The 19656-nt window shown below is 53.3% G+C and overlaps 5 non-coding genes across 5 annotated transcripts; all 5 read right to left on the bottom strand.

The window, feature by feature from the left end:
- Positions 1-4850: 4850 nt before the first annotated feature.
- On the bottom strand, positions 4851-5041 carry LOC138223354 (U2 spliceosomal RNA). The gene has a single exon (XR_011181802.1). It is a non-coding gene; the product is annotated as a U2 spliceosomal RNA (small nuclear RNA).
- An 819-nt stretch (positions 5042-5860) lies between these two features.
- Positions 5861-6051, bottom strand: LOC138223353 (U2 spliceosomal RNA). Its single transcript, XR_011181801.1, has one exon. It is a non-coding gene; the product is annotated as a U2 spliceosomal RNA (small nuclear RNA).
- An 819-nt stretch (positions 6052-6870) lies between these two features.
- Positions 6871-7061, bottom strand: LOC138223352 (U2 spliceosomal RNA). The gene has a single exon (XR_011181800.1). It is a non-coding gene; the product is annotated as a U2 spliceosomal RNA (small nuclear RNA).
- Positions 7062-7860: 799 nt separating this feature from the next.
- LOC138223474 (U2 spliceosomal RNA) lies at positions 7861-8054 on the bottom strand. The gene has a single exon (XR_011181901.1). It is a non-coding gene; the product is annotated as a U2 spliceosomal RNA (small nuclear RNA).
- Positions 8055-13914: 5860 nt separating this feature from the next.
- Positions 13915-14101, bottom strand: LOC138223425 (U2 spliceosomal RNA). The gene has a single exon (XR_011181861.1). It is a non-coding gene; the product is annotated as a U2 spliceosomal RNA (small nuclear RNA).
- Between the last annotated feature and the right edge of the window lie 5555 nt (positions 14102-19656).

Below are 19656 nucleotides of genomic sequence, written 5' to 3'. Positions count from 1 at the left end.
TTGAAGAGCAGGGAGATGACGCCCTCCCTCATGGTGTCTCCGAGTTTCCCCCGGCGGAAGATCTCCTGCGCCACTTCCACCAGATCTGCCGCCAGGGTGTCCCAGAAGCAGGTGTAGAATTCCTTGGGGAGTCCGTCCGGCCCCGGCACCTTGCCATTCTCCATGGACAAGAGCGCCGCCTTCAGCTCCTCGGCCGTGATCGGACCCTCCAAGTCCTCCCTCACCTCCTCCGGTACTCGTGCCGTCAGCCCCTCCAGAAAAGCATCGCCTGCCTCCACCTCCGTCTGCTTTTCTGAAAAGAGCTCCGTGTAGAAAGCGGTGGCCGCCTCTACTTTGTCGCTCTCGTCCAGCACTTCCTCTCCATCTCCCCGTCTCAGGCTGTGGATCACCCTCTTTTTCTGGGCTCCCCGGACCTGGTTGAAGAAATAGGAGGAACAGGTTTCATTATTTTCGTAATGCTCCCTCTGTGCTTTGACGAGGAAAGCCTTGGCTTTCTCCGTGTGCAGTCTGCGGAGCCTCTCCTTCAGGTCCTGTGCCCGGGCTGAATTGAAGGCTCCTCCCCCGTTAGCCGAGCTGTACTCCTCCTCGAGTTGCCTCTGGAGTCGTGCAGCTTCCTTCCTCTCCCTGGCCGCCTTCCGTCTGCAGTACGTCTGCGCCAGGGTTCGGGTCCTGTCCTTCACCGACTCCCACCATTCCACCACGGAGCTGTAGCCGTCTCTCAGGTCTCCCCAGCTCGCGTAGTCTTTCCGGAACAGTGCCCTGAAGTCGTCTTCCTCCAGTATCTCCCGGTTCAGCTTCCAGTACCCACGACCGAATGCCGGCAGGCTGGTGTTAGCCACCACCGTCAAGCGCTCGTGGTCGGAATACCACGCCGGGGACACCGTCGCCGACTCCAGGGAGCAGGTCGTGTGCACGAAGATGTAGTCCAGGCGGCTGCACACTCCCCGGGAGTTCTTCCAGGTCGGTCCGGCGTCGTTCGGGCGGCACCGTCTGAAGCCGTCTACTAGGGAGAACTGCTTGAGTAGCGACTCCAGCTCTGCCGAGCTAGCGTCGCTCCCCTTCTCCCGGTCGACGTTGAAGTCCCCGCCGAGCACCACCTGTCTGTTAGTGGTGCAGCAGCTGGCCAGGTCAGCAAACACTTCCTTCCGGATAGAGGGTTCCGTCGGAGCATAGACGTTAATCGCTCTCAACTTCTGCCCCCTCCAGTCGATGTCTGCGACCAGGATCCGGCCCTGCACCACCGAGAAGGAGGAAACCAGCGTCATCTCTGGGTTCCCGAGGAGGATTCCCACTCCGGAAGAGTGGACCCCTCCTACGCTCCAGCATGATTCTCCCTTCGTCCATTCCCTGGTGAATGTCAGCTTGTCGCTTTCATCCTTCAGGTGGACCTCCTGTAAGAAACAAACTGAGAAAGACTTTGAGGCCAGATCCTGAAAGACTCCCCGTCTTTTCACTGGGTCTCTCAGCCCTCTCACGTTAGTTGTCAAGAAGGTTAGTTTCACAGTCATGGTTAAACTAGTGAAAAGTAAACCTCCTCTCTGTACTTACAGTAGGAACTTGGGAGTCTACATCTGGGCACTGTTTAGCCTAGATGTAACTCCTCTCGTTCAGGTCCTGGGGGGAATATACTGGGCTCCCTCCAGGTTTCGCTGGGGACTGAAAGGAAAACATGCTGGACAGGTCCAGCCCTACCATCAGTCCGGGCTCCAGGGCGGCTTCAAAATAATCCTCGTCGTCCTCGAGGATACTCTCAGCCACCGCTTCGGGGAGGCTCCTTTCTTCCCTCTCTCGGGGGGTTTCGGGGGCCTCCAGTTTCTCCTGGGCCTCGGGGGAAGGGGGCTCCAGTTCCTGGGCTGCCTCTTCCTTTTGTCCCTGGGTCTCGGGGGAGGGGGTTACCTCTTCCTGGGCTGCCTCCTCCTTTTGTCCCTGGGCCTCGGGGGAGGGGGTTGCCTCTTCCAGGGCTGCCTCCTCCTTTTGTCCGTGGGACTCGGGGGAGGGGGGTTCCGTTTCCTGGGCCTCGGGGGGGAGGGTTTCCATTTCCTGGAGCGCCTCCTCCGGTTGTTCCTGGGCCTGGAGGGAAGAAAGTTCCGTTTCCTCTAGGACGAGGAAACGGTTTTCCCTTACCACTCTCTTCTTCTGTCCTTCCGAAGGTGGGTCCGTCCTGGGTCTCTTCTCCCGCTTGCGCTTTCCCTTTTTGCTGGGAGTTATCCAGGTCCCTTCCTCCGGTCGGCCATCTTGTCCCTCTTCCTGGCGGCCATCTTGTGGCACCGATGCGGCTGGGGGTGTGGCCTCGGCAGTTTCGGGTCTCAGCGGGGGAGGTGCGGGTTCTTTGTTCTCAGCCCTCTCCCTTTGTCTGGAGACCGGTTTCTGCCTGCCGGCTTCCACCACCTGCGCAAACGAAGGTTTGCTTACCTTGCATTGGCGAAGGAGGTGTCCCTCGGCGCCGCATCCGTCACACTTTTTGGCTGCCCGGCAGGTTTTTGCCAGGTGCCCGTCCTCATTGCAGTTGTGACATCTGACGATGTCACATGTATTTGTCTTGTGGCCGGACCGTCTGCATTTGCTGCAGAAATCCGGCATCCTGGGGTAGTAGAGGTACCCCCTGTCGGCTCCGATGTTGAAGCGAGCCGGGGGGTGCTGGAAACCGTCGACGCCCTCTGGGTCCTCCTTCAGGAGGACTCGGTACTGGCGTTTGCCGTACCAGACGCCTTCGTCCCTGACCTCTGTCGGTTTCCCCACTACGGTTACATACCTCCCTAGGTACGCTGTTACCCGCTCCGCAGGCACGTAGGGATTGTACGTGCAAACCGTAATGGTCCTCTGGTTCGTCTTCCTCATAGGCTCCGGCCTGAAATCAGAGAAACCAGGGTGCTTACCTTTCTCCCTGACCAGTCTCGTTGCCTTTTCATACGCCGCGTCCGTGGCCATGTAGGCCTCCATGTATCTCTCTGCCTTGTTGTCCTGGAGGCAGTAGAGATCGCCGGCAACCAACTGCAAGATCCCTCGCAGGAAGGTCACGAAAAAGGCCTTAGCAGTCGGCATCGGCTCCGTCTTCTTTGTCCAGTGGAACCGGATCAAAGTTCTCTTGTCCGCCATCTCTGAGGGAGAAAAAAGGGAACAAAAGGGAAAAAAAAGGAGGGAAAGAGAGAGAGCAAAAGGAGCAGCGAGGGAGCCCTGGCCTTTGTCCTTGTGGGCAAAGCCCAGCGAGGTGCAGGCGCAGGAGGAGAGAGAGAGAGGAGAGCGGAAAGTGCTTCCGGGTCTCAAGGAAGAAAGCAAGCACCGCGGGCAGGCCACGTGTACGTGCTCCCAGCCAAGAGGCCAAGGAGGCAGAGAGAGAGAGGGAGAGCGAGAGAGAGAGGGAGCGGATAGCGCTTCCGAGTCTCGAGGTGGAAAGCAAGCACCGCGGGCAGGCCACGTGTACCTACTCCCAGCCAAGAGGCCAAGGAGGCAGAGAGAGAGAGGGAGAGCGAGAGAGAGAGGGAGCGGATAGCGCTTCCGAGTCTCGAGGTGGAAAGCAAGCACCGCGGGCAGGCCACGTGTACCTACTCCCAGCCAAGAGGCCAAGGAGGCAGAGAGAGAGAGAGTGAGAGAGAGAGGGAGCGGATAGTGCTTCCGAGACTCGAGGTGGAAAGCAAGCACCGCGGGCAGGCCACGTGTACCTACTCCCAGCCAAGAGGCCAAGGAGGCAGAGAGAGAGGGAGAGAGAGAGAGAGAGCGAGAGAGAGAGGGAGCGGATAGCGCTTCCGAGTCTCGAGGAAGAAAGCAAGCACCGCGGGCAGGCCACGTGTACCCACTTCCAGCCAAGAGGCCAAGGAGGCGGAGCAAGAGAAAGGGGGAGGGGAGAGGAGAGGAGAGAGCAGAGAGAGAGAACGTTGATGCCGGATTCCACCCAGCTCAGCTGCTGCTTGGCCTTAACCCCCTAGGCTCAACCTAGAGCGATACCAGCTCAAGCACTCTTCAGAATCTTCGATCGCCTTCTAGACCTCTGGCAAGACAAGAACTGCGGGCATGCCACTTGAACTTGATCTTAGCCAAAAGGCCGAGAAGCGATGCCCGACGCCGGCCTTGGGCGGGCGCGCGGGCGTCCGGCTGGCGCGCAGCGGCGCAGGCCGACGCCTCGGGAGCCCGGTCCGCACGCGGCTGCCGGCCGCCCGGACTCCGCTCTCCCCCTCTCTTGCCTGCCTGCTTGCTCGCCTGCCTGCCCGCCAGTCCCGGGCGGGGGCCCTGCTCTTGGATCTCCTGTCAACGGCCCGACAACGACCGCAGCCGCAGGGGGGCGCCAGCCGGCCGGCCTCCTTAGCTTAGGCCCCTCCCACCAGCAGCAGCTGTGCCGAGCGAGCTGCAAGCGAAAGCGGACCGTCGGCACCTGCGGGCAGAGGCAAGGGGCAGCGCTCTCTCGGGAGGGACGGGGACACACACACACACAGACGCGCGCGCCTGCCCGCCTGCCGGAAAAAAAGGAAGAAAAGGTGTATATACTAAGTTTTTTGGAGGGAAACCGCCCGGCTGTCGAAAGGGGCCCGCCTGCGAGGACGGGGACACACACACACACACACAAAAGCCACGCCTGCCTCCCTGGGAAAAGGCTGAAAAAACTAAGTTTTTTGGAGGGAAAACGCACGGGAGCCGAAAAGGGGGCCGGCCTGCTTGCCCAGAGAGTCGAGACGCGGGAAAGTGCACAGAGGGAGCACGGGAACGGAGACGGGGAGGGGGAGGGGGAGAGAGAGACACACAGATGGACGAGAGACGAGACCCGAGAAGAAGGAGCTCCAGTCCACCTCGCTTGCTTGCTTGCTTGCTTGCTTGCTTGCTTGCTTGCTTGCTACGTCTGTCTTTTCACCGCTGAGAGAAGGTGGTGCACCGCTCCCGGAGGCGCTGCAATACCGGGCCGATGCGTGGAGAGGACGGAGCAAGCTCCTGATCCAGCTCCCTGTTCCAAAAATCCGTTTAATATGTGGTCCCCCGATGGGGGACGTATCAGATATTAAACTGATAAGAACAGATACTACACTTGATCTTAGCCAAAAGGCCGAGAAGCGATGCCCGACGCCGGCCTTGGGCGGGCGCGCGGGCGTCCGGCTGGCGCGCAGCGGCGCAGGCCGACGCCTCGGGAGCCCGGTCCGCACGCGGCTGCCGGCCGCCCGGACTCCGCTCTCCCCCTCTCTTGCCTGCCTGCTTGCTCGCCTGCCTGCCCGCCAGTCCCGGGCGGGGGCCCTGCTCTTGGATCTCCTGTCAACGGCCCGACAACGACCGCAGCCGCAGGGGGGCGCCAGCCGGCCGGCCTCCTTAGCTTAGGCCCCTCCCACCAGCAGCAGCTGTGCCGAGCGAGCTGCAAGCGAAAGCGGACCGTCGGCACCTGCGGGCAGAGGCAAGGGGCAGCGCTCTCTCGGGAGGGACGGGGACACACACACACACAGACGCGCGCGCCTGCCCGCCTGCCGGAAAAAAAGGAAGAAAAGGTGTATATACTAAGTTTTTTGGAGGGAAACCGCCCGGCTGTCGAAAGGGGCCCGCCTGCGAGGACGGGGACACACACACACACACACAAAAGCCACGCCTGCCTCCCTGGGAAAAGGCTGAAAAAACTAAGTTTTTTGGAGGGAAAACGCACGGGAGCCGAAAAGGGGGCCGGCCTGCTTGCCCAGAGAGTCGAGACGCGGGAAAGTGCACAGAGGGAGCACGGGAACGGAGACGGGGAGGGGGAGGGGGAGAGAGAGACACACAGATGGACGAGAGACGAGACCCGAGAAGAAGGAGCTCCAGTCCACCTCGCTTGCTTGCTTGCTTGCTTGCTTGCTTGCTTGCTTGCTTGCTTGCTTGCTTGCTTGCTTGCTACGTCTGTCTTTTCACCGCTGAGAGAAGGTGGTGCACCGCTCCCGGAGGCGCTGCAATACCGGGCCGATGCGTGGAGAGGACGGAGCAAGCTCCTGATCCAGCTCCCTGTTCCAAAAATCCGTTTAATATGTGGTCCCCCGATGGGGGACGTATCAGATATTAAACTGATAAGAACAGATACTACACTTGATCTTAGCCAAAAGGCCGAGAAGCGATGCCCGACGCCGGCCTTGGGCGGGCGCGCGGGCGTCCGGCTGGCGCGCAGCGGCGCAGGCCGACGCCTCGGGAGCCCGGTCCGCACGCGGCTGCCGGCCGCCCGGACTCCGCTCTCCCCCTCTCTTGCCTGCCTGCTTGCTCGCCTGCCTGCCCGCCAGTCCCGGGCGGGGGCCCTGCTCTTGGATCTCCTGTCAACGGCCCGACAACGACCGCAGCCGCAGGGGGGCGCCAGCCGGCCGGCCTCCTTAGCTTAGGCCCCTCCCACCAGCAGCAGCTGTGCCGAGCGAGCTGCAAGCGAAAGCGGACCGTCGGCACCTGCGGGCAGAGGCAAGGGGCAGCGCTCTCTCGGGAGGGACGGGGACACACACACACACAGACGCGCGCGCCTGCCCGCCTGCCGGAAAAAAAGGAAGAAAAGGTGTATATACTAAGTTTTTTGGAGGGAAACCGCCCGGCTGTCGAAAGGGGCCCGCCTGCGAGGACGGGGACACACACACACACACACAAAAGCCACGCCTGCCTCCCTGGGAAAAGGCTGAAAAAACTAAGTTTTTTGGAGGGAAAACGCACGGGAGCCGAAAAGGGGGCCGGCCTGCTTGCCCAGAGAGTCGAGACGCGGGAAAGTGCACAGAGGGAGCACGGGAACGGAGACGGGGAGGGGGAGGGGGAGAGAGAGACACACAGATGGACGAGAGACGAGACCCGAGAAGAAGGAGCTCCAGTCCACCTCGCTTGCTTGCTTGCTTGCTTGCTTGCTTGCTTGCTTGCTTGCTTGCTTGCTTGCTTGCTTGCTACGTCTGTCTTTTCACCGCTGAGAGAAGGTGGTGCACCGCTCCCGGAGGCGCTGCAATACCGGGCCGATGCGTGGAGAGGACGGAGCAAGCTCCTGATCCAGCTCCCTGTTCCAAAAATCCGTTTAATATGTGGTCCCCCGATGGGGGACGTATCAGATATTAAACTGATAAGAACAGATACTACACTTGATCTTAGCCAAAAGGCCGAGAAGCGATGCCCGACGCCGGCCTTGGGCGGGCGCGCGGGCGTCCGGCTGGCGCGCAGCGGCGCAGGCCGACGCCTCGGGAGCCCGGTCCGCACGCGGCTGCCGGCCGCCCGGACTCCGCTCTCCCCCTCTCTTGCCTGCCTGCTTGCTCGCCTGCCTGCCCGCCAGTCCCGGGCGGGGGCCCTGCTCTTGGATCTCCTGTCAACGGCCCGACAACGACCGCAGCCGCAGGGGGGCGCCAGCCGGCCGGCCTCCTTAGCTTAGGCCCCTCCCACCAGCAGCAGCTGTGCCGAGCGAGCTGCAAGCGAAAGCGGACCGTCGGCACCTGCGGGCAGAGGCAAGGGGCAGCGCTCTCTCGGGAGGGACGGGGACACACACACACACAGACGCGCGCGCCTGCCCGCCTGCCGGAAAAAAAGGAAGAAAAGGTGTATATACTAAGTTTTTTGGAGGGAAACCGCCCGGCTGTCGAAAGGGGCCCGCCTGCGAGGACGGGGACACACACACACACACACAAAAGCCACGCCTGCCTCCCTGGGAAAAGGCTGAAAAAACTAAGTTTTTTGGAGGGAAAACGCACGGGAGCCGAAAAGGGGGCCGGCCTGCTTGCCCAGAGAGTCGAGACGCGGGAAAGTGCACAGAGGGAGCACGGGAACGGAGACGGGGAGGGGGAGGGGGAGAGAGAGACACACAGATGGACGAGAGACGAGACCCGAGAAGAAGGAGCTCCAGTCCACCTCGCTTGCTTGCTTGCTTGCTTGCTTGCTTGCTTGCTTGCTTGCTACGTCTGTCTTTTCACCGCTGAGAGAAGGTGGTGCACCGCTCCCGGAGGCGCTGCAATACCGGGCCGATGCGTGGAGAGGACGGAGCAAGCTCCTGATCCAGCTCCCTGTTCCAAAAATCCGTTTAATATGTGGTCCCCCGATGGGGGACGTATCAGATATTAAACTGATAAGAACAGATTTTTTTTTTTTTTTTTTTACATTTATTATAACAATACAATACAATACAAAACCAAATCACAAATCATTCATCACAATCCACGAACAGCAAACTTATCCCCTTAATCCAGCAATGGTTTCCATTTCTCTTTGGCTGCATGAAAACCCCACCTACGCACCTCTACTGTCAGCATCTTATGCAGCTCAAAACGAACCCTCGCACATATTGCCCCAGCCCCTTCCACATGACCATGTTTAACCAGATTGTTTCTCGATCCCCATAACACAAATTTCACCATGCTGATTAAAAACCAGATTACAAGATCACATCTCACAGATCTCGAAGTCCTACTCCATCGTCTAAGAACTTTGTCTCCGGATAGAATAAAACCCGGTTCCAGTTTGTTAAAAAGGTCCGACATCTGCCCCCACACTGCTTTCGCAATCCTGCAACCCCAGAACACATGACTAATGGACTCTACCTCTGCACATAGAGGTCTTGGGCAAATCGCTGAGCGAGCCAACTTGTGTCTGTGCATTACCTCTCTTACTGGCAGACGTCCCCAAACACACATCCAGTTTAAATCTTTGAGCCTGTTATCCAGGCTCTTAGGCTGCACCCTTTTCCACACATCGGTAGGGACCACAACATTGGTTCCTTTTTCACTGCTCTTAGCCGTCTTGTATAAGAGCCTGTGGGAAACAATCACTGACCTGTCCGCATCTTTTACATGCTTCCTTAACCATGCGGCCGCATGTTCGTAAAACCACGGTAAAACTTCAGCCTTGGGAACGTCATTCCTCCACACTTCTGAGGGCCTGACGACCCAGGCGAACCACAACCGCACAAAAAACTGATGTTTGTATAAGATCTTATCATCTACTGCTTTACACAGGTCAGCCACAAATATGGCATCTAGTTTGATTGGCAGATCTGGAACTTCTCTACCCCCCTCACTGATGTTCCTGTACATATCTAGACGTTTCACATATTCATAACCGCCCCCCCATACAAAATCAAAAACCATCTTCGTTAAGGAGCGTCTATAACAAACTGGCATAGGAAAGACCTTTGCAATGTGCACAAGACTTGGTAGAATGTCACCTTTCAGTACCAAAACCTTCCCTGAATAGGACAATGACCTTTTTTTCCATAAACCCAGTTTACTATTCACCTGGGATAATCGAGTCTCCCAGTTCCTTCTTCCGGTCCCTTCCCTATCAAACTGCACTCCTAATATTTTCAAGGAATTCATTTCCAGAGACAAACCTCCTACCACCTCATCCCTGTTACTCCATGGGCCAAAATACTGCACACTACTCTTATTTCTATTTAGTCTTGCACCTGTGCATTGGTTAAAGACTTCTATCAGCTCCAAGGCAACTAAAAGGCTTCTGTCCGAGCTCAAAGTAAGAACAATATCATCCGCGTAGGCCAACACTTTGGTTTGGAGGCCTCCGCTTCCCGGGATTACTATACCCTCAACCTTTCTATCTCGTCTTATCAACTCTAATAGTGGCTCTATATAGACTACATATAGAATTGGAGACAGCGGACAGCCTTGTCTAACACCCTTTCTTACGTCGAAGGGTTCACTCATAAAACCATTTATGTTGACTCTGGTGGACGCTCCTCCATACAGGGCTTTCAGCCAAGAGATGAAGCAACTGCTGACCCCATAACGATCCAACACATCCCATAAGCATTGATGATCCACCCTATCAAATGCTTTCTCCTGATCTAGACTAGCTATCATCAGACACTGATGTCTGTCTTCTGCCCAAGCAATAGTATCTCTAAGCAGGCTGAGGTTCCAGTGTAGGGACCTACCCGCCACGCCACAGGTCTGATCCGGCTGTATTATTGATGGCAATACTTTCCTTATCCTGTCACACAATATTTTTGCCAAGATTTTATATTCAACACACAACAATTGAATAGGCCTCCAGTTTTCTAGCCCCTTAGGATCACCTTTCTTAAATAACAGAGACAAAACTCCCTGTGCCATTGTATCTCCCAAAGTTCCTCCATCTAGAATTGCTTGAAAGACTTCGAGCATCGATGGACCTATCAAGTCCCAGAAAGTCAGATAAAATTCTACCGGGATACCATCAACCCCCGGAACTTTCCCTGTCTTCATTCTCCGAGTAGCCCCCTCAACTTCAGCTAAATCAATGCGCATCACTAAAGCCTTATTTTCCTCAGCACTGACCTTCTTCTCAATATGCTCCAAACCACCGACCCCCTTTACTGACTCCCCTTCCCTCTTATTGAAGTACGTAGTAAAATACTTTACAGCTTCCTCCAACATTTCATGCGGAGTACTTACCACGTTCCCCTCTGCTGTAGACAAGCTCCCGAATGCTCTTTTAGCCCTCTTGGCTTTAACCGATTTAAAAAGCAGACCTGAGACCTCTTCTTGTCCATCCAGGAAGCCGATACCAGCTCTGGTTAAAAATTCTCTGGACTGTCTAAGATAAAGTTCTCTCAATCGCGCCTTCAGCTCCTGGGCTTTCGAGAAATTAAAATCTGCACCTTTATTTGTCTCCTCATACATATTTTCCAACACTTTTTGAAACCTCCTCACTTCAAAATTCCTTCTTTGATTTCGACACTTACAGTACCGAATTGAAATTTCCTTAACCTGCCACTTGACATACTCCCACCATTCAATTAACGATGGCCACTCTTGTTTCTGACCTAACCAAAAAAACCATTTATCCCTAATTAACTCTTTGTAGCCATCCTCATTCAATACAGCTGTATTTAATTTCCAGTAACCTGGACCAAACTTAACCCCCACCCCTTCCACCTCAACCACCAACAATTCATGATCGGAAAAATAAAAGGGTACGACCGAGGCTTTAAACATCCCCAAACCTCGAGACAGAAATACATAATCCAGTCTTTTGGCGGCCCCTGTTGCATTCCTCCAAGTAACTGGGGGAACCAACCCACCTGTTGCTGGCCCTTTAAGACAGAAACTATCAAATAAATCAAAATCCCTCAGCAGTTTATTAATTTCTAAGGATCCTGCTGTTCTTTTATTTAGATCTTCGTTGAAGTCGCCAGCAATCACTAATTTTCTATTAGTCACACACCAGGGGACTAGCTCGGAAAAAAAACTCCCCCTTGACGTCCTATCCGCCGGTGCGTAGACGACTATAAATCTCATTTTTATATTTGAATGTACCCCATCCACCACAAGGATTCTCCCTGGCCGCACCATATAAGTTTCTGTAATGTCAATATGATTATTCCCAAATAATATACCCACCCCAGAAGAGTGTACTCCCCCCACACACCAAAAGGACTTCCCCAAATCCCAGTCTTTAGAAAACCGCTTCACATCTGTATTCCCACCCAAATGCACTTCCTGTAAAAAACAAATATCAAACTTATATTCACGCAAAACTTTATACACAGCAATTCTTTTAGACCTGTTTTTCAGTCCCCTAACATTTACAGTTAAAATTTTGAAGGTCATGTTGACCTCCCTCCTTCTCTCCCTCCAGGATCTACATCCGGTTCTGCAGAGCTGTCTGTCTCCGAAGAACTTGTATCAGTCGTCCTATAGGGAGTTGAACTTTCCTCCTCTGACTGGGACTGCACCACGTTCGGATCCACCGAAACGCAGCGCAGGTAAGTCGACTCCTTTAACCTTCCTTTTGGCAGGAGCCCCTTCTGACCCCAAACCGAGGGTGCGACTTCCTCCCGCTCTGGGGGGGATTCCATCACCATGCCTTCTTCTACATCCTCCTCTGTAGGAGCATCCTCCTTGGCCTTCTTCTCCTCCCCCGCAGGTGACTCTTCTTCGGAATCCTCCCTTGGCCTTTTCTGGACTGCCACATTCCCTTCCATGTCGAAATCACCCAAATCCATCGCCAGGCCTTCTTGCGGCAGGGGCTCAAACAAGTCCAGGGCTCTAGCCACCTGACCAGCAGGTAAGCTACCGCTACTGTCCAAACCATTATCTGATGCTTCACTCACATCCACCTCTGCTGTCCCCTCACTCTCGATCTCTTTGCCTCCACCTATCCCGACCGTTTCGTTCTTGTTTCCCTCTGTCTTCTCATTTTGTTTACCTTCCTTTCCTCCAACGTCTTCCTCCTCTCCTTCTTGTTCCGAGTCGGTTGCCTCCTCAACGGCATCTGGGTAGCCTCTCTCTTGCTCCCTGGCCATCTCCGGGTCTCTCCATACACAGTCTCTATATAAATGATTTGCATTCCCACACAGAGAGCAAGTTTTCTGATAACATCTCCCCTTAGTGTGGTCCCGTGCTCCACACCTCGAACAAGAGGTGGCAGTACAGTCCTTATCCATATGTCCAAAGGAACAGCATTTCCTACAGTAAGAGGGCTGATTCTGATAATATATATAACCTTTGCTTTGACCCATTGAAAAGGCCGACGGGGGGTGCGAAAACCCATCCGGGTTGCTAGCATTCCGCCTGAGTCGCACCTGATATCTGCGTCTCCCATTCCAGACCCGAAATCTATCACCAATTATTTGGGGACCTGCCAGGACATCCACGTGTCTCCACAGGTAAGCAGTAATGATGTCATCCCCAATGAAAGGGTCATGCATGTTCACTATTAAAAATCTCACATCGTCCTGAGCCAGACCCAAGATCGCAAAGTCCTGTAGCAATTCATTGTCCTTCATCTCCTCACATCTCCCAGAGACTCTTCTATAAATCTGGTCATTATTAAACGTAGCATCAAAAAAACAAAAAGGCCTGTTTCCTTGTAGGCATTTCACTTCAGCCGGTATCGCATTCAAAATTCCAAATAAAATCTTGCATTCAAACTCATATCTGCCCATCATTTCTTTCTCTCTCACCCATTTAAAGCGTAAAGTCCATTTCAGCCGAGGAGCCTGGTTGGCCCACTCGGGGTGGGCCTGGCCCTCGGCCATTGTGGAAAAAACGACCTTCCGACACTCTTCTCACCGGTCTTCAACGTAGCCTTCCAAAAAAAAACACATCCAAAAAAAAAACAGGAAACAGCAAAACGCACCTTCTCCTTCGCTCCAAACGTCTGCAGGCCCGGATAGCAGTCCACCAATCTCTCCCCTGATCTTGGCCAAAAGGCCGAGAAGCGATGCCCGACGCCGGCCTTGGGCGGGCGCGCGGGCGTCCGGCTGGCGCGCAGCGGCGCAGGCCGACGCCTCGGGAGCCCGGTCCGCACGCGGCTGCCGGCCGCCCGGACTCCGCTCTCCCCCTCTCTTGCCTGCCTGCTTGCTCGCCTGCCTGCCCGCCAGTCCCGGGCGGGGGCCCTGCTCTTGGATCTCCTGTCAACGGCCCGACAACGACCGCAGCCGCAGGGGGGCGCCAGCCGGCCGGCCTCCTTAGCTTAGGCCCCTCCCACCAGCAGCAGCTGTGCCGAGCGAGCTGCAAGCGAAAGCGGACCGTCGGCACCTGCGGGCAGAGGCAAGGGGCAGCGCTCTCTCGGGAGGGACGGGGACACACACACACACAGACGCGCGCGCCTGCCCGCCTGCCGGAAAAAAAGGAAGAAAAGGTGTATATACTAAGTTTTTTGGAGGGAAACCGCCCGGCTGTCGAAAGGGGCCCGCCTGCGAGGACGGGGACACACACACACACACACACACATACACACACACACACACACACACACAAAAGCCACGCCTGCCTCCCTGGGAAAAGGCTGAAAAAACTAAGTTTTTTGGAGGGAAAACGCACGGGAGCCGAAAAGGGGGCCGGCCTGCTTGCCCAGAGAGTCGAGACGCGGGAAAGTGCACAGAGGGAGCACGGGAACGGAGACGGGGAGGGGGAGGGGGAGAGAGAGACACACAGATGGACGAGAGACGAGACCCGAGAAGAAGGAGCTCCAGTCCACCTCGCTTGCTTGCTTGCTTGCTTGCTTGCTAGCTACGTCTGTCTTTTCACCGCTGAGAGAAGGTGGTGCACCGCTCCCGGAGGCGCTGCAATACCGGGCCGATGCGTGGAGAGGACGGAGCAAGCTCCTGATCCAGCTCCCTGTTCCAAAAATCCGTTTAATATGTGGTCCCCCGATGGGGGACGTATCAGATATTAAACTGATAAGAACAGATTTTTTTTTTTTTTTTTTTTATTATACAAAATATGTCACAAACAACCATAATCAACACATAATCCCAACAACAATATTCTCCATAACAAAAAAACAAACTCCTGTAAAGGAACAAAAAAACAGGCTTCAATACACCCCTCATTATCATAACTCCACCCCTTATTCAAATGAACACACACCCTTCAATAACAAAAACTCCCCTTGTTTTAAACTCAGGGTCAACCTTTCTTTTCTAAATATCCATTAGGGATTTCCATTTTTCCTTTACTGCATGGTAGCTCCAAATACGCAAATCAGCTGTTATCATACATTTAACATCCCACACAACTTTATTCCAAACACCCCTCACGCTCCGCAACACCCCTTTCTTAACCAACACATTTCTGGCGGCCCACAATTCTAATTTAACACAACTAATCAAAAACCATAAAACAAACGCAGCCTTTTTTGTTCTCCCCCTCCCCCCAACACCATACATTATGGTTGCCAGATTGATTTTGAAACCTGTCTCCAACATCCCCAACCAAGATGAACACTTCCCCCACACACTCTGTGCAAAATTACAAAACCAAAAAACATGTTCAACCGACTCGACTGCCTGGCAATCCGCTCGTGGGCATCCGGTCTGCCTGGTAAGCTTGTGTTTATACAAAACGTCCCGCACTGGAAGCCTCTTCCAAGCCACCAGCCAGTTCAGATCCAGCATATCCAGCCGCAGGCTTTTGGGCTGGACTCTCCTCCAGGTTTCGGCGGCAACACTCCCAACGATCGCGGCTTCACCCTGCTCCATCACAGCTCGGTACAGCTCCCTGTGATTCGACAGAGGAGGATCTTCCTCTGTCAGATGACTCCTCACCCAGGACACTGCATGCCTGTAATGCCACGGTAAGTCCTCCCCATGCGGGACGTCATTCCTCCAGCCAGTAAGACGTCGCATGCTGCTGGAGAGCCAAAACCTTGCAAAAAACTGAGAGCTGTGCGTTACTGGTTGACTTAAAGCAACACATAACCCCGACACATACAGACAATTAAGCTTGACAGGGATATTTGGGACGCCCCTGCCTCCCTTCTCAATCGGGCGGTACATGTCAATACGCTTAATGTACTCATACTTCTTGTTCCATAAAAACTCAAAAGTTACTTTAACAAGGTATCTGTTGTATCTTGCAGGCATCGGGAAGACATTGGCAAGATGTATCAGAGCAGGTAGGACTTCTGTCTTTAATATTACAACCTTCTCCACAAAGGTTAAAAGCCTATCACCCCATCGCTGCAGCCTTAACCTTGTGCCTTCTAAAGCTTGCAACCAATTTTGATGTACCATCTCCTGGTCTTGAAAAGAGACGCCCAATACCTTCAAGGGACCATTACAAAAGTCTAACCCTTGTATCCCTCCTTCCCTATCCCTCCATAACCCAAAAAACTTAATCTTGCTCTTTTGTTTGTTCAGTCTGGCCCCTGAGACTTTAGCAAACTCCTCAAAAAGAACCAAAGCCTTGTGCAGGCCGTGATCAGAAGTCAATATCAGCGTGATATCATCCGCATATGCAGACAATTTGACACGCTCCCCGCCACTCCCAGGCACTAACAGCCCGTCCACATCTGGGGTCACGTTAATCATCCTCGCAAAAGGTTCTATATAGAGGATGAACAACAACGGGGACAAAGGACAACCTTGCCTTACTCCTGAGTTTTGCTTTACAAACTTCCCAATGAAGCCGTTAACCACAACTCTGCTGCCCACCTGTGCATACAAGGTTCTCAACCAGCCAATAAATGTGTGTCCGAAACCCATTCGCTCCATCACTTGCCACAAGAAAGAGTGCGATACTTTATCAAACGCTTTCTCCAAATCTAGGTTGGCTAAAATCAATGGCAGATTCCTTTGCTCTGACCATGCAATTACATCCCTAATGAGTTGCAAAGACCAGCTAATCCTTCTCCCCTTTACACCACAAGTTTGATCTTTACCTACCACAGACCCTATTACCTCCCTCAAGCGATTAACCAGTACCTTGGCAATGAGCTTATAATCGGTACACAACATAGTAAGCGGCCTCCAATTCCCCAAGTCCGTTGACTGCCCCTTCTTGAATAACAAGGTCAAGACCCCCTCACGCATTGAATCCCCTAACCTTCCCTTAGTGACGACCTCTGCTGTTATTTTGAGCATAATAGGTCCTAATATGTCCCAAAATGTTTTGTAAAATTCTGCAGGTAAGCCGTCTAATCCTGGTGCCTTCCTATTTTTCATCCCGGCTAGTGCTTCTTTAAGTTCTTCCAAACTAATAGGCTTTTCCAAGAAACACCTACCACTCTCCGACACCCGTGCAGAAATACACTCTAACACCGCAGACTCCGAAGCTTCTCCTAATACTTCCCCCGAAAAGAGCTCCTGATAGTACACATGGACCGCTTCCAACATGCCATCAGTGTCCTCCACAATCTTATCAGTACCAACACGGACCCCATTCATACTTCTTCTATTTTGAAGCTTCCTCACCTGTCTGAACAAAAAAGAGGCACATGTCTGTTGCTGCAGCAGGGAATCAATACGGGCCTTGAACAAAAAGCTTCTAGCTCTTTGCCTATGATAAGCTTTCAATCTGGCCCTAACAACTGCTATGTCCTCCATATCTACCTCCACCCCCTCATTAAGCTGCGTGTAGAGGTTATTCAGTTCCTGCTGCAAAAACCTCCCTTCCTTCACTTCACTCCTCCGGCGATTTAGATTGTACTCCCTTGTGAACTTTCTAATTCTTTTCTTAACTACCTCCCACCAATCCAGGGCTGATATATAGCTCTTCTTCGCTCCCCACCACTCATTCAACTTGGATTTCATACCCTTAATATAAGCTTCCTCACTCAATACCTCCACATTCATTCGCCAAAAGCCCCTGCCATACAACCTGTGCTTAAGACGCAAATCAACCTCAACGATGTCATGGTCGGAGCACCACACCGGCTGGACAGCAGCTTTCTCCACTGTCACTTCCCTTGAGGCAAAGATATAATCCAGGCGTCTTGCAATACCTGCTGCGTTCCTCCAAGTCGCCGCCCCTGCCCCAGCTGCAACTCGGGAAAAACAATCCACCAAGTTAAAACGTGTCAAAAGCACTCGCAGCTGCTTCCCCCCCGCATCCTCCCGGCTGCCAAGATCAACATTGAAATCCCCGCCAATGACAAGTGTTTTGTTCGTAGCACACAGCGGATATAACTCTTTAAAAAAATCTGCCCTCAAAGAGCTTATAGCAGGGGCATACACCGAAATGAGCCTAAACTTATTATTACCAAAACACACATCCACACTCAAGGCTCTCCCAGGCACTATTACATTGCATTCTTCTACAATCATATCATGATTACCAAATAAAACCCCCACACCCGACGAATGTACCCCACCCACACTCCACCGAGACCCACCCTTGTCCCATTCCCTCGTAAAAGCTCTAACATCCTTGTCGTTCTTCAGGTGCACTTCCTGCAAGAAACACACATCAAAGTTTAGGCTTTTCAAGGAAAAAAACACAGCAGTTCTCTTCACTCTATCCCTCAACCCCCTCACATTTAAAGTAACCAGTTTCATCTCAGATACAAATTAGGTCTTCTCTTCCCATCTCCTAATAATCTTCATAGCCGCGATATACGCATCCCTGACTTCCAACTCCTTTTGCCCATACACATACAAACGGGTGATATTTCTAGTGTTCCCATCACCTTCGATCTTAACCCCCGGATAAGACCTTAAAATACTTTTAAGCACTCCGGCCCGAGTAGGAAACTTTACGCCCCCGTCCCTCCATTCACAATTTTTCAGAAAACTCGGAGATGCCTCTAGGTACTTCAGTATTCCATCTTTTTTCCTGACTGCCCCTGCCGCAAAGGCCACCTTTGCCATACCATGATCGTCTCGCCACTGTTTCTCAATGTCCCTCAAAAGAAGCTTTTTTGACCCAATTTCGGCGTGCGTCTTCCCGTACAGCCGGAAGCGCTGGATCTCACTCCCATTGCGCACACAGTCATATCGGATGTCCTTCCTTGATATCTCCTGTTCCTCAAAATCAACGGGCCATAGGACCTTTCCACCCCCCTCGTCCCATTTACAGAGCTCCACAAAGTCACGGGGAAGTTCTGAGTCTAGCCAGAGGCCTTCCTCTTCTTCATGCCTTGGGACTGCACCTGCCTCTAAGACTTGGGTAAAAGTATTGCCGCTTCCATCATTCGAACCTCCGGTTTCGGGGACAAATGGTGTACTAGTGGATTCTGAAGAGCCACTGCCACCAAGTTCACCTTGCCCCTCTAGCCAGATCTCTCTTTCCTCTTCCTCCTCCTCCGAGCACGGAAAGGGGGCTGGGGCCTCAGAAACCTGCCTACCACCCGAAGGTGGCTCCTCTGGATCTCTTCCCGCTTTTTTCACAGTAAGTTCTTCAGACTCAGCTGCCTTCCTTTTAACTGTCTTTTTAGAGGTCGAAGCACCATCCTCCTCCTCTTCATCCATTCTATCTCCCCAGCCTCCCTGCGAGGCCATGCCCCCCATCTCATCCACCACATCCTTCAAAAAAACCAGTCCAGGCGTATCAAAACTGATGTCCTCTCCAGATTGACTGATTTCCATCTCTTCATTTCCCATCCGCCTGCCATTGCCTCCTGATACACCTTCCTCTGCTGCCTTCTGTTCCACAGGTGGATCTACAGCCGTGCTTCTCAACACACCCGTATCAGTTGCCTCACTCCCAGAGTCCCCTCGGCCCGCAGAAGCAGCTTCCCCATCCTTCCGAAGCCCGCTTATGGCTGCAGAATAGCTCCCAGCCCTTCTCGGGCACTCCCTATAAGCATGGCCCTGCTTTCCACACAAATTGCATTTAATGTCCTCTGTGCAAGCAGACGCCACATGCCCAATACCTTCACATCTCTTGCATACCTGCACTACACAGTTCAGAGCTATATGGCCCTCTTGCCCACAGCGCCTGCACGTAATGGGCTGGCCCGGGTAAAACAAGTACCCATTGCTCGATCCAATCGTGAAGGAAGCTGGCGGATGAAGCAAACCATCACTTGCCTGTGCGTTGAACCTGAACCGCACTTGGTACTTTCGTCTCCCGTTCCAGTATTTCTTCCTATCGAGCACTTTGACCCCTTCGCCCTGCACATCCACAAAGCGCTTGAGAAAGCTCACAATGTCCTCCTCCGCCATATAACAATTAAACATGTGCACCGTTAATGTCCGCAGTTCCCTTGCAAATAAAGGCTCAACGAAAAAATGCTTAAGCGGCTCCTCATTCCGATGCTCATTAGCAATAAACCAAACTTCACTGCATTTAATATCAGAATTCAAAGAAAGGTCAAATACCTTTTTCCCAGGAAAATCCTGAAGACAATAAGTATCCTCCGGGTGCACTCCCAAAGCCTTCTCCATAACCACGTCCTCAAAAGTATCCCTGTGAACAAACTCCTGGATCCCATCATCCTTCAAAACAAAACGGATAGTATTCCTCAGCCTCGCCTCCCTGCCGCTCGTTCTTCTCTCCATCTCTTCAAAATGGCCGGATCCTCCTCCGCCACGTAGAAAAAAGCCAAAAAAAGTCCTGC

The sequence above is a fragment of the Lepisosteus oculatus genome, chromosome 16 (genome assembly GCF_040954835.1).
Source record: "Lepisosteus oculatus isolate fLepOcu1 chromosome 16, fLepOcu1.hap2, whole genome shotgun sequence".
Taxonomy (NCBI): domain Eukaryota; kingdom Metazoa; phylum Chordata; class Actinopteri; order Semionotiformes; family Lepisosteidae; genus Lepisosteus; species Lepisosteus oculatus.
The sequence above is the reverse complement of the archived record's forward strand: the minus strand, read 5'-3'. Positions and strand labels throughout refer to the sequence as shown.